At 43.6% G+C, this 12994-nt stretch overlaps 1 protein-coding gene across 7 annotated transcripts in view; it reads right to left on the reverse strand.

Moving 5' to 3' along the window:
• Positions 1-12994, reverse strand: part of LOC139560450 (low-density lipoprotein receptor-related protein 1-like) — a 181259-nt gene that overhangs the window by 132835 nt on the left and 35430 nt on the right. The window lies entirely within an intron of this gene.

Raw genomic sequence — 12994 nt, forward strand, 5'->3', positions numbered from 1 at the left:
CACACCAAAGCACGCAACAGGTTGACCAACACATTGGTTGAAAAATTGGTGGCCATCTGTGCAATTTTGAGGCTTTTTGAGCCTGACAACGAGCTATCCTCAACAAGGTTGAAAAGTGACAGTGAAGATGAGGCCTCAGTCTGATGTTCAAGAGATGGACATTGAGGTCCAGGGAGAAGACATGGAAGCCTGAGAGGAAGACAACCAAAGCTTTAGTTTGTAGACTATCATTTTACAGATTTGTTGAAAACATTTTTGGGAGATGCGATGGATCATTGAGGATCATTCAATATTCCCATTCTTTTGTTGTTCAATGAAATCATCCCATGTGAAGAGTCAACTCATTTAAAGTTCAATTCGTATCTAAATAGTTTTTAAAATTTCTATTGGAAGGATTTAATCATTTGCAATTATGTCTACTTATAATATAACAGGTTTAGGTTTGTCTCCATATGATATGGTAAATATATCCAATGCAAAAACATCTACATTTAAATGGTATTAATAATAATTTGCATATATTTCCGTTAATTCCCACCTCTGAATTTCCCCCAAAATGTGCATCCGTAGTAATGATCATGCTGTTTATTCAGCGTTTTGATATGCCACACCTGTCAGGTGGATGGATTACCTTTGCAAAAGAGAAATGCTCACTAACAGGGATGTAAACAAATGTCTGCACAAAATTTGAGATCAGATTTTTGTGCGTAAGGACCATTTATTTTATGTTTTATTTCAGCTCATTAAACATGGCACCAACAAGTGTCGTGTTTATATTTGTGTTCAGTATATACACATCATGACCAAAAGTATGTGGACACCTGCTTGAACATCTCATTCTAAAATCTTGGGCATTAATATGCAGTTGGTCCCCCCTTCGTTGCTATAACAGCCTCCTATCTTCTGAGAAGGCTTTCCACTAGATGTTGGAACATTGCTGCGGGGACTTGCTTCCCTTCAGCCACTAGCATTAGTGAGGTCGGGCGTTTAGGCCTGGCTTGCAGTCGGCTTTCCACTTCATCCCAAAGGTGTTTGATGGGGTTGAGGTCAGGTCTCTGTGCAGGCCAGTCAAGTTCTTCCACATCAAATCACAACAAACCACTTCTGTAAGGGCTGCGCTTGATGCACGGGGGCATTGTCATGCTGAAATAGGAAAGGGCCTTTCCCCAAACTGTTGCCACAAAGTTGGAAGCACAGAATCGTCTAGAACGTCATTGTATGATGTAGCGTTAAGATTAGAGGTCGACCGATTAATCGGCATGGCCGCTTAATTAGGGCCGATTTCAAGTTTTCATAACAATCAGTAACCGGCCATTTTGGATGTCGATTATGGCCGAATACATTGCAATCCACGAGGAAACTGCGTGCCAGGCTGCCCAACTGTTACGCAAGTGCAGCGTCAAAAGGACCTTGTGGCTGCAAGTAGCCAAGGTAAGTTGCTAACTAGCATTAAACTTATCTTATAAAAACAATCAATCTTCACATAATCACTAGTTAACTACACATGGTTGATGATATTACTAGGTTAACTAGCTTGTTCTGCATTGCATATGATCAAAACTGCGCCTGTTAATTTATCATGGAATCACAGCCTACTTCAACTTTGCCAAATGGGTGATGATTTATCAAAAGCACATTCGCAAAAAAACACTATTGTTGCAGAAATGTACCTCACCATAAACATCAATGCCTTATTTAAAATCAATACAGAGAAGTATATTTTCTTAAAACTTCTTAAGTGTAGGGGGCAGTATTTTCGTTTTTGGCTAAAAAACATATCCATTTGAAACTGCCTATTTCTCAGCCCCCGAAACTAGAATATGCATATAATTGTCAGATTAGGATAGAAAACTCAAAAGTTTAACTGAGTTTAACAGAACTGATATTGCAAGCGAAAACCTGGGGAAAATCCAATCAGGAGGTGCCTCTGTTTTTGAAACCTCTCTGTTCTTATGCATCCCTATTACCCATTTAAAGGGATATCAACCAGATTCCTTTTTCTATGGCTTCCCTAAGGTGTCAACAGCCTTTAGACATAGTTTCAGGCTTTTATTTTGAAAAATGAGCGAGAACGATCACATTGCGTAAGTGGATAGGTGGGGGCTCTCAGAGTGAGTTGTGCGCAACAGAGAAAGGCAGCCATTGTTACTCCCGGTCCTAGTGAAAAACCAACACTCCCGGTTTATATATTATCGAATAGATATTTGAAAAACAACCTGAGGATTGATTATAAAAAACGTTTGACATGTTTGTGTGGACATTATGGCTATTATCTGGAATTTTTGTGGTATTTGGATATAAAAATATCTTTATGGAACAAAGGGAACATTTGTTGTCTAACTGGGAGTCTCGTGAGTGAAAACATCCGAAGATCATCAAAGGTAAACGATTAATTTGATTGCTTTTCTGATTTTCGTGACCAAGTTACCTGATGCTAAGTGTACTTAATGTTTTGTCGAGCGATCGATAAACTTACACAAACGCTTGTATTGCTTTCGCTGTAAAGCATAATTTCAAAATCTGAGACGACAGGTGGATTAACAAAAGGCTAAACTGTGTTTTGCAATATTGCACTTATGATTTCATGAATATGAATATTTTCTAGTAATATTATTTGACTGTGGCACTATGCTATTCAGCATTGCTGATGACAATTATCCCGGATCCGGGATGGGTGGTTCAGAAAGGTTAAACCTGCATATTTAGTTAAAATAAATTCATGTTAGCAGGCAATATTAACTAGGGAAACTGCGTCACTTCTCTTGCATTCAGTGCAAGCAGAGTCCATGTACAGTTGAAGTCAGAAGTTTACATACACTTAGGTTGGAGTCATTAAAACTCGTTTTTCAACCACTCCACAAATTTCTTGTTAACAAACTATAGTTTTGGCAAGTCGGTTAGGACATCTACTAGTAATTTTTCCAACAATTGCTTACAGACAGATTTTTTCACTGTATCACAATTCCAGTGGGTCAGACGTTTACATATACTAAGTTGACTGTGCCTTTAAACAGCTTGGAAAATTAAAAAAAAATTATGTCCTGGCTTTAGAAGCTTCTGATAGGCTTATTGACATCCTTTGAGTCAATTGGAGGTGTACCTGTGGATGTATTTCAAGGCCTACCTTCAAACTCAGTGCCTCTTTACTTGACATCATGGGAAAAATCAAAAGAAATCAGCCAAGACCTTGCTTCCAGAGGCAGTTTTGTACTCAGTAGTGAGTGTTGCAGAGGACAGACGATTCCCATTCTGTAAGCTTGTGTGGCATACCACTTCACGGCTGAGCCGTTGTTACTCCTAGACGTGTTCACTTCACAATAACAGCACTTAGAGTTGACCGGGGCAGCTGTAGCAGGGCAGATATTTGATGTACTGACATGTTGGAAAGGTGGCATCCTATGACGGTGTCACGTTGAAATTCACTGAGCTCTTCAGTAAGAACATTCCACTGCCAATGTGTGTCTATGGAGATTGCATGGCTGTGTGCTCGATTTTATACACCGGTCAGCAACGGGTAGCCGAAATAGCCGAATCCACAAATTTGAAGGGGTGTCCACATACAAAGTATGTTTTCAAAATGCATACCGCCTCCAGCTATTTGCAAAGTGGTGTGTGACACGCTGATGAAGCCTGCCTTCCATTGTGGATGCGTTTGCTGTTTGGGATGCTGTAGCAGCAGCTCTCATGCTGTCTGACAGATTTTCCGCTCAAAGGCCATGTATCTGTATGCATGTGATAAATAAGATACATAACGAATATATTGTACACAGCTGCCAATTTTATTCCACCAAATTATGCAAATTAACCTATAGATTGATAAGCATGACCAATCAAATATATTCACATTGACTGGTATTTCCATCAATGAATAGGCTAAAAAGCAGTATTTCGCAATGGGCTCATTTTTTTCTTCTCCCAGACAATTGGCCGGCGACAATTTTATTCATCAGCTTTTCTATAAAATAAAAAAAAATTACATTTAAAAAAAGCCAAAAGCTGGCTATTACCGGGTAATGGAAACCCTGGTGCGTGACCATCCTAGGGATAGCTTCAATCAGAGGAATCTGACAGGACAATGCAATCCGAAAAAGGACACCGCAACTATGTTGAAAAAATAAGGAGAAACACACCCTTGAAGCATAGTTAAAAGGAGAGAAAGTAAATTGGCTCAGTATTGGCGGCAGTTCCCTCACCCACTCCACAAATGGTTCCTTCCTGAGCTGTCAGTGACACCCATACATCAAAGCATAGTTTATACAGTCAATCCAGCCACACACACACACACACACACACACAGACCACTCACACACAGACCACTCACACACACACACACCACTAACACACAGACCACTCACACACACACAGACCACACACACACACACACACACACAGACCACTAACTCACAGACACAGACCACTCACTCACAGACCACTCACACACACACAGACCACTCACACACACACAGACCACTCACACACAGACCACTAACTCACAGACCACTAACTCACAGACCACTAACTCAGACCACTCACACACACACACACACACACCACTCACACACACACACACACACACACACACACATTGAGATGTGAATAACCGCCACTCAATTATTTTATTCTCTCTTTTACTCTACAATAGAGAGCAGATTAACTTAACACCATTGCAAATTTTTCATCCTGAAAAGAGATGGCTCTAAATTGCCCTAAATGACTGAATAACTTTTGCAGTTCAGTGCATTGTCTCGTTTGACTTGGACGACTTCTTACGACTAGCACGAGAACAGAGCCTAACAATAATACCATTCATCATCATCACCAATCATAACACAGAACTTCTAAAGTTCACACTCATGGCATTGTAGCCTGGCCCAGCAGCAGTGATCTCACTCAAAGACACCAGACTAATGATCCATTATGAGAAACAGCTATGCAAACCACGGAAAAGGCCTGAGGTGGAGGGAGAAAAGAAGCGAGAGACAAAAGAGGAGAGAATAAGCCAATCTTGTCTGTTCCATTATGCATATGGGCCTCCTCACCGGATACAGTTGTTTGTATTACCACCTTCTCATCACACAGAGCCATAAGGCACAACCCAGGAAGGGAGGCAGGGGATAGAGGAGGTAGAGGAACAGGACCAAGGAGAGAGGGGGGGGGGGGGGGTAGAGATAGCTGAAGGGAGGAGTGAGGTAGAATAACAGAAGGAGGGCAAAGTGGGAAGACAGTATTAGCCTGCACTCTAGCCTCGAGCACTAGCTGCCTCATCTCCAAACTCTTCCTTTCCCACCAGCCCCCTTCCCCTGTTTTATACCCCCTCAGGGTACCCCTCGCCTCCCACTACTCCTCACCAACAGGGCACTGCCTAGATTACATAATGGCATTTTTAAAATGTAAACCCCTGACACGCTTCCCTTAGCTGAATAAAGGCCTGGGCCTCATGGCTCTGCCTCAGGTGGCTGGCCCAGCCTCAGCCTGGCTCACATCTCTCTCCCTCCTGTCTAAACTGCTGTCACATCTAATAAACACATCCCGCTGGACACACACGTAGGGACACAAACAACATATATAAAGTGTGTGTATATATGGTGTGTGTAATATATATATATATATATCAATTCACAAATGTCTTGTTAACAAACTAGTTTTGGCAAGTCGGTTAGGACATCTACTTTGTGCATGACAAGTCATTTTTCCAACTATTGTTTACAGACAGATTATTTCACTGTATCACCCAGAGGGCTCTCTATGGTCAGGGAGTGACAGTACCCCTCCCCAAAGGTGCGGACTCCGGCCACAAAACCTGAAACCAAAATGGGGATGGTGGTGACTAGTGTCGGTGGTGGCTCTGGTGCAGGTCTTTGCCCCCGCCCAGACCACGGATCCGGCCATGGAGCCGGGTAGAACGCCGTGCCCGGACTGGGCACCGGCGCAGAGGAAGGCTCCAGCCATGGAGCTGGGTTGGACGCCGTGCCTGGACTGGGCACCAGCTCAGAGAAAGGCTCCTGCAATGGGTTGGACGCTGCGCCCGGACTAGGCACCGGCGCCGAGGAAGGCTCCTGCCATGGAGCAGGAATGGACACCGTGCCTGGACTGGGCATCGGCGCAGGTTGGAAACTGTTGTGCTGGTTAAAGAAACAATTAAAACGGGCCTTCTTTAGACTAGTTGAGTATCTGGAGCATCAGCATTTGTGGGTTAGATTGCAGGCTCAAAATGGCCAGAAACAAAGAACTTTCTTCTGAAACTTGTCAGTCTATTCTTGTTCTGAGAAATGAAGGCTATTCCATGCGAGAAATTGCCAAGAAACTGAAGATCTCATACAAAGCTGTGTACTACTCCCTTAACAGAACAGCACAAACTGTCTCTAACCAGAATAGAAAGAGGAGTGGGAGGCCCCGGTGCACAATTGAGCAAGAGGATAAGTACATTAGTGTGTCTAGTTTGAGAAACAGATGCCTCACAAGTCCTCATTATATAGACATATAAACTCAGCAAAAAAATTAAAATGTCCCTTTTTCAGGACCCAGTCTTTCAAAGATAATTCGTAAAGACCCAAATAACTTCTAAGATCTTTATTGTAAAGGGTTTAAACACCGTTTCCCTTGCTTGTTCAATGAACCATAAACAATTAATGAACATGCACCTGTGGAACGGTGCATGTTCTCCCGACCCCCTCCTGTCTCAGCCTCCAGTATTTATGCTGCAGTAGTTTGTGTGTCGGGGGGCTAGGGTCAGTCTGTTATATCTGGAGTATTTCTCCTGTCTTATCCGGTGTCCCGTATGAATTTAAGAATGCTCTCTAATTCTTTCTTTCTCTCTCTCGGAGGACCTGAGCCCTAGGACCATGCCTCAGGACTACCTGGCCTGATGACTCCTTGCTGTCCCCAGTCCACCTGGCCGTGCTGCTGCTCCAGTTTCAACTGTTTTGCCTGCGGCTATGGAACCCTGACCTGTTCATCGGACGTGCTACCTGTCCCAGACCTGCTGTTTTCAACTCTCTAGAGACAGCAGGAGCGGTAGAGATACTCTGAATGATCGGCTATGAAAAGCCAACTGACATTTACTCCAGATGTGCTGACCTGTTGCACCCTCAACAACCACTGTGATTATTATTATTATTTGACCCTGCTGGTCATCTATGAACATTTGAACATCTTGGCCATGTTCTGTTATAATCTCCACCCAGCACAGCCAGAAGAGGACTGGCCACCCCTCATAGCCTGGTTCCCCTCTAGGTTTCTTCCTAGGTTCTGGCCTTTCTAGGGAGTTTTTCCTAGCCACCTTGCTTCTACACCTGCATTGCTTGCTGTTTGGGGTTTTAGGCTGGTTATAAAAACTTGGAACACTAAAGAGGCCTTTCTACTGACTCTGAAAAACAGCAAAAGAAAGACGCCCAGGGTCCCTGCTCATCTGCGTGAACGTGCCTTAGGCATCCAGCATGACAATGCCACCAGCCGTACTGCTCGTTCTGTGCGTGATTTCCTGCAAGACAGGAATGTCAGTGTTCTGCCATGGCCAGCGAAGAGCCCGGATCTCAACCCATTGAGCACGTCTGGGACCTGTTGGATCGGAGGGTGGGGGCTAGGGCCATTCCTTTCAGAAATGTCAGGGAACTTGCAGGCGCCTTGGTGGAAGAGTGGGGCAACATCTCACAGCAAGAACTGGCAAATCAGTCCATGAAGAGGTGCACTGCAGTACTTAATGCAGCTGGTGGCCACACCAGATACTGACTTACTTTTGATTTCAGGGAATACATCATTCCATTTCTGTTAGTAACATGTCTGTGGAACTTGTTCAGTTTATGGTCTCAGTTGTTGAATCTTGTTATGTTCATACAAATATTTAGCTCAACCACAACCAAATAAGTGATCAAGCAAGTATACTGACCAAAAATGAATGAATAAAATCCTACGTATCCACCCCCTTAGCTGAACTACAAAGTAAACAACCCATCTACAAGCAGACAAGTGAGAACCGTCAGAAAAACACTCCATTAAAAACACTCAATGAATCTGGTCCTGACACTTAATTCCTTTTAGTCTGTTACACAAGCAGACAAGGCAAAGCAACAGCTAAATTACATCAAAACACATTACTAAAGCTGCTCCATGTCCAGACTTGGTCAGATGCTTGTTATTGAAAAGGGAGTTATATCTCCTTAGCAGCTAATGTAGCTTTAGGAGGGAACCGTCTGTTAAACAGAACCTTATTAAAGGCCTGCAGCGGCAGGGGACGTCAATACAGTGTTACGCACTTCCTGTGGTTCCAGCCAGTCGCAGTCAGAGCAGCGTTATGGGGATACAATTAAACACACAGACAGACTGAGGAGACAACATGCCCCAAGACAACTGACCTGACTGAGCCAGCTTAAGATAGCCTGCCATTCAGAATAGTGTGCAGGGGGAGTGTGTGCGTAAATGCATGCGTGCATTCTACAGTGCAGTTGATTAATCTTATCCTAAATCACAAAGCAGAAAACTAAACAATTGTATGTAGCTATGTATTTGCATTACGCAGTATGTTCTAATCCATCTTAATACATGTTATAAGCCTATAAGACTTATTCCTGGCAGGCAGCATCTCACTCTGCTTGGCTGTTCTGTTCTGACCAGGCAAGACTGGTCACAAAGATGAACATTGTAGGGGTGCGCTGTGCTCTGCTCGTAGGAGGGCTGACCAGCTGCATGACCACAGTGGTTGACTTCACTTCAATGGCCGCCACACATATCAATAAAAGACACTGGGAATCATTCAGCCTGCATAGATAAATAAATGCCAGTCATGCATCCACCCTGATCCTTCACTCAATAGCATCAGCAATAGCACACACAAATGTTTGAAGTAATGCGAGGAGATATTACCGAAGTTGGGGTTGGTCTGAATTTTTCTATCAAGCAAATGTCTTCTTGGCCTCTTGTTGTGGTAATAAAGCACAAACTTACTTCTGTATTCTCACTTCTACTTGTGTCTGTGCTGCTACCAACACAAATACAGTATCATCCAGCGCCTGGCCTTTTCTCCTGTCCTTCTGAACCATTTCATTTGTTTTTCTCCCTCATGTCGTGGAGAGCCAGGGCCCCACTAGGAGTGGAGTCGTATAACTGTTGTTTTTGTCAGGGAGGGAGAGAAGGGAGTGAGAGAGAGAAGGGGGAATGTAGTTACTGTTGTTTCTGTCAGGGAGGGAGAGAGGGGAGTGAGAGAGAGAAGGGGGAATGTAGTTACTGTTGTTTCTGTCCCAGATAGACAGGGGTGTAGGCTGAGGCCCTGCAAATGAAGGAAAAAAACAGCTTGTGAAAAACAGCAGGTTTCTCCATTGGTCTGGGCCAGCCTGTGATGACTTCCAGACTCACTGATGGGCGCTCCCTCCTCCGCTCAGTTCCCCTCCCGTCCTCGTCTAGACTGCCTCCACGGCAATCTCCCCTTTCCTCTCGGTCACTCCCTCTCTCCCTGGTTCTATATTTCTCCCCTCTCCCTTGTTTTCTTTCAATCGCTCCTTTCCCTTTCTTCTAGCCTTGGTTTCTCCTTCCTTCCAGATCCAGACTGAGCGCTGAGCTGAGCGTTTCTCTCCGAGGGAGAAGCTGACCAAATAGACAGGGCTGCTTTGACCCCCCCCCCCGGGACACTCTTTCCAACAGTGTCTGATCTCCAATAAAGGCATTGAGTCAGGGGGGAAATGACAGCCATCGTATTTTTATGTTCCACCCTGTTTGGTTTTGTCTTATGACCAGTGTTGCGGTGGTTACAAAATTATTATTTTTTAATCATAACTTGCTATAACAAATTACTTTACTTATTTTCCCTGTTAACAACGTCATCGTTACATAGGCCTATACACCAACACAAGTAGCCTAATAATGACAGATTCTACCGTGGATAAGGACAACATTTCCTCAACTACATATCCAGCTACCAGCTTGTTCAGCTCTCCCTGGGTTACAGCCTGTTCTCCTGAATGATTCAAATCAAGCCTGGGATGAGGTAGGCCTACAGTCCTCTTCAGTGCAGTGGTCAGGTCTCGGGGGTCTTTCGCTATGAGTTTCGTGTTGGCGTGTTGCCTTTGTAGGTGCTTCAAGAGAACGGAAGTCGTGATTCTAGCAGTGGAGACTAGTTTCTCGCCTGTGCACAGTTTACAGTTATATTCTTGTCATTTTGTAATGGGAGTACATCTACACTGAGAAAGTTGACGTTTTAGAAGCTGCTGCCATGTTTCATCTCCCTCACTAATGCAGTTAGTAGTAGCGTGTAAACAGAACCTGGGTGGGGGATTGTTTTTAATATTGCACCAACAGAGGAAATAATCACTAATATTTATTTGGATCATTAACTATAATAGGAAGGGAATGATAGCAAAAGTAACAACCTGTGTCTTTCATCAGTAACTAATACTATTACTTAAATTGAAAACAGTAACTATGTAATAACACTCGCTACCGCAAAAAGTTCTTATTGCTGTAACGCGTTACCTCCAACACTGCTTATGACTGCCACCTCTGTGGCGAGGGGTGTAGACGGAAACCGTTTCTTTCAAAGCAAAGATAAACTTTGTAAATCAGGTAATTGGGTATGACTGAGTTGCGTGAAGGCACACATGAATGAATGGCCAACGCTCTCTGTAACGGATGAAGCTTCCCATTGTTTTCCCCAGCCAGACACAGGGCACTGTGTTGAATCTGATTATGTGTCAATGTAAGCCTGGTTATAGAACCACACACTCCTCTCATGCAGTGCATTCGGAAAGTATTCAAACCCCTCGACTTTTTCCACTTTGTTACGTTACAACCTTATTCTAAAATAGATGAGATTGTTGTTTTTCCTCATCAAATCAACACACAATAATACCCCATAATGACAAAGCAAAAACAGATTTAGACATTTTTGTTTGTGTATTAAAAAAAAATACATTTACATAAGTATTCAGACCATTTACTCAGTACTTCGTTAAATCACCTTTGGCAGCCTCGAGTCTTCTCGGGTATGAAGCTACAAGCTTGGCACACCTGTATTTGGGGAGGTACTCCCATTCTTCTCTGCAGTTCATCTCAAGCTCTGTCAGGTTGGATGGGGAGCGTCGCTGCACAGCTCTTTTCAGGTCTCTCCAGAGATGTTAGATCGGGTTCAAGTCCGGGCACTGGCTGGTCCACTCAAGAACACTCATTGACTCGTCCTGAAGCCACTCCTGCGTCATCTTGGCTGTGTGCTTAGGGTCATTGTCCTGTTGAACCTTCACCCCAGTCTACGGTCCTGAGTGCTCTGGAGCAGGTTTTCATCAAGGATCTCTGTACTTTGCTCCGTTCACCTTTCCCTTGATCCTGACTAGTCTCCCAGTCCCGGCCTCTGAAAAACATCGTCACAGCATGATGCCACCACCATGCTTCACTGTAGGGATTGTGTCAGGTTTCCTCCAGACGTGACGCTTCGCATTCAGGCGAAGAGTTCAATCTTGGTTTCATCAGTCCAGAGAATCTTGTTTCTCATGGTCTGGGAGTCCTTTAGGTGCCTTTTGGCAAACTTCAAGTAGGCTGTCATGTGCCATTTGCTGAGAGGTGGCTGCCATCTGGCCACTCTACCATAAAGGCCTGATTTGGTGGAGTGCTGCAGAGAGGGTTGTCCTTCTGAAAGGTTCTCCGATCTCCACAGAGGAACTCTGGAGCTCTGTCAGAGTGACCATTGGGTTCTTGGTCACCTCCCTGACTAAGGCCCTTCTCCCACAACTGCTCAGTTTGGCTGGCCGGCCAGCTCTAGGAAGAGTCTTGGTGGTTCCAAACTTCTTCCATTTAAAAATGATGGAGGCCACTGTGTGCTTGGGGACCTTCAATGCTGCAGAAATGTTTTGGTACCCTTCCCCAGATCTGTGCCTCGACACAATCCTGTCTCGGCGCTCTACGGAAATTCCTTTGACCTCATGGCTTGGTTTTTGCTCTGACATGCACTGTCAACTGTGGGACCTTATATAGACAGGTGTGTGCCTTTCCAAATCCTGTCTAAATCAATTGAATTTACAACAGGTGGACTCCTATCAAGTTGTAGAAACATCTCAAGGACGATCAATGGAAACAGGATTCACCAGAGCTCAATTTTGGGTCTTATAGCAAAGGGTCTGAATACTTATGTAAATAAGATGTTTTTTTACATTTGCAAAAAATAAAAAATAAACTGTTTTTGCTTTGTCATTATGGGGTTTTGTATGTAGATGAGGGGAATAAAACAATATATATTATAGAATAAGGCTAACTTAACAAAATGTAGAAAAAGGTGTCTGAATACTTTCCGAATGCACTGTAAGTAACCGGACTGAAGTATAAATACATTTTCATACTATAGCACTAGACCTGTAGGAAGCACTTAAATTGAGTCCTTATCCGTGATCGCTGCCAAATCGGCCCTAATTGCCATCAGTTTATCTAAATCACATAAGTCATCATCCCTCCATGCCAAGGAAGCCTTCTCCTCTGCTGATAAGACTTACCCTCGTCTTTCTTCTACCAGGGGAACATAAGCAACCATCATTAGGGTAGTTGATAACGTTGGAGACTTGACTCCAGCCAAATTTATGGTGAACAAATGCAATCAAATTAAGCATACATAATAAAATAGAGCAGGTACCTCAATCGCTTTTCTAATTATATGGGTGATAAGGGAGAATGATACAGTCAAGGAACTATAAAAGTGAAACACCTACCTTTAGCTACACATCTTAAAGCAGCAGTTAAAGTTTAGATCGATATCTTAGGGTTTGGGGTGTATGTTTATGTGCAGAAAGAAGTTGAGCATCGCACCCATGCACAAATACAGTGAACTCCAATTTTTGTGTTGTTTTGGCTCTGTACTCCAGCACGTTGGATTTGAAATGACATGACTGTCAGCTTTAATTTGAGGGTATTGTCATCCATACCAGATGAACCGTTGAGAGATTACAGCACTTTTTGTACATAGTCCCCCCCATTTTAGGGGACCAAAAGTATTGGGAGAAATTCACTTCATGTGTATTAAAGTAGT

The sequence above is a fragment of the Salvelinus alpinus genome, chromosome 2 (genome assembly GCF_045679555.1).
Source record: "Salvelinus alpinus chromosome 2, SLU_Salpinus.1, whole genome shotgun sequence".
Taxonomy (NCBI): Eukaryota; Metazoa; Chordata; class Actinopteri; order Salmoniformes; family Salmonidae; genus Salvelinus; species Salvelinus alpinus.